This window comes from Octodon degus, unplaced genomic scaffold (genome assembly GCF_000260255.1).
Source record: "Octodon degus isolate 3935 unplaced genomic scaffold, OctDeg1.0 scaffold00045, whole genome shotgun sequence".
NCBI classification, from domain to species: Eukaryota; Metazoa; Chordata; class Mammalia; order Rodentia; family Octodontidae; genus Octodon; species Octodon degus.
This window is the reverse complement of record NW_004524621.1, coordinates 4,036,869-4,039,156: the sequence shown is the minus strand read 5'-3', so window position 1 is coordinate 4,039,156 and position 2,288 is coordinate 4,036,869.

The following is a 2,288-nucleotide window of genomic DNA, read 5'->3' as shown; positions in this document are numbered from 1 at the left end:
TAATTTTTTTTTTTTTTAAATAGGGTGTTCCTAGGTCAGACTCGTAGTGATCTGCTTCCCAAGAGCTGGGATTGGAGGCGCGCACCGCCACGCCCAGTCTCAATTGCCCTCTCAGAGGGTCCCAGGCGTGGGCCCAACAAGGCAGGCCTGGGGATGGAACCCTGGCCACTGCGCCTGCTTGCAGGCGCTTTAATCTGCTGAGTTATTTGGCCGGCCCAATAAAATGTTTTACAAGTCTTTTTTTTTTTTTGAGTTCACGTTTGCAGCGCATGACGATTTCATTGTTGGTGGGGAGCTGGCGCATGCGTGTCACATGCCTTCCTTCTTTGCATGTCTCCTCCCGTCTCTTCTGCCCCCCACATCTCTTGGTCCCCTCCCATTTGGGAAAGATCAACTTCTGTTTTCTGATATCTGTCGTTTATTTTGCTCTATATCTATATTTCGGGTTTCTCACCTAAGAGAAGGCACGCACCACTTACGCTCGCGTGTCTAATTTGCTTCATTCAACATCACGCTCTCAAGGCGCATCCATTGTCCTTCAAACTCAAGTTTGTCCTGCTTTATGGCGCAGCACTGCTCCGCGGTGGGTAAGCAACGTGCTTGTTTATACCTTCGTCCACTGAGGGACACGGAGGCTGATTCCAAGCGTCAGCTGTTATGAGTGGTGTTGCTGTAAACATAGATGTACGCGGCTCAGCATAATATGATGTCTTTAACTTATTCGGGAAGATACCTAGAAGGGAATAGCTAGGTGGAGTGGAACTGCAGCTTTTCGGTTATGAGGACTCTCCATACGGATTTCCACAGTGGCTGTCCTGGGCTACGTTCTGATTAACAGTGCAGAAGTGTCCCCTTTCCTTGGCAGCCTCGCCGGCACTTGCTATTGTCTGATTTCTTGAAGGCTGTTCTTTCTGGGCTGAGATCAGATCTCAGTGTTGCTTTCATTTGCAGCTCTCTGCTGGCTTGTGCTCTCAAGCACCTCTTCTGGGATGTACTGGCTGTACTTCCTCTAGGAAGAGTGTGCTTCCTTTTTAATTGGGTCTTTTACTGGGGGGGGCGGGGGGGGATCTTTTTGAGTTCCTCATCTCTCCCAGATGTCAGTCAGCCCTCTGTTTGAGGAATAGCTGGCACGATTTTTTACGCATTCTGCAGGTTGTCAAATTTGTGTGGAATAAAAGCAAATAACCAGAAGGCCCACATGCGTGGAGCTGAGCAGAGATACATAAAAAGGATCAGCGCCATCCACAGCACTCCCCAGCCCCAAATAGAGAGACAGGACTGTGGTGCACACGATAGTTGGACTCGGGTCTCTGCGTCTGATAGGCTGCAGTGGAGGGAAGGCACGGCACCACTGTCCAGCCGCCGAGCCTGGTCTCTCAGGTAGCGTGGTGCACACGTCAGGGGCACAAGCACCACCCTGGCTGGGCTCCCTGCTGGCCAGGAGCAGACGGGCTGTGGGCTGTGGGCTCATAGCCAGTTCTTCCCGGCCTTCTCTGCAAGTTGCTCGGGGCATGGATGGGCATTAGCTGAATCCCACCAGGGTCTCCCTCCTCACACTGAGGGAGTGTGGCTCGCAACCTCTCCTTCCACCATGCCCTGAAATCAGGGTTTACAAAGACTACGTCTCTGTGATGTTCTGCCAACCCGGTTGCAGAAGACGGGCAGCCAGTATGGTCTGCAGAACCTTCCTGGAGTTGGATCCTGAGTAGGTGAAGTAAAATGACTTGGAGTTTTCAGGTCTTTGGACAGCAATCATCACATGCAGCCCTTGCCCACAAGAACCCTTGAGAATACAGAATACAGAATACAGAATAAACCCACAGGTTCCTGACAAGGTGGAAAACTACTCAGCCAAGAAAAAGGACACACTTGAGCCATCCATAGGAAAAGACCACAAAGGGCAGGGAGAAGAGGCACTCAGGGGCCTGAGGCCAGAAGTTGAGGTGGCCACACAGTGGGGCACAGGCCTTCATGGTGAAAGTCTCCCCCTCCATGACGCAATAAACTATGCCAGGGCAGTTCAGCCACAGTTCTGCTCTGGGCTGCATATAAAGGCCCTGGAACAAAAGCTGGAGGCTGTAAAACTCAATTCATTGTAAACTGAGAAGGAGACTTGGCTCAGCAGCTGAGAGTCTGGAACCGAAGGTTCCAGTCGAAGCTTGGGCCATCAACCAAAGACGAGGCTGAGCCCAGCAGGGTCAGCTCTGATCACCAAGGTTAATGGTCGGCTCAGATGTTTAAGCCTGGCCTCCCTCTGAGGCTGTGCAATGGGGCTGGTTCTGCCCACA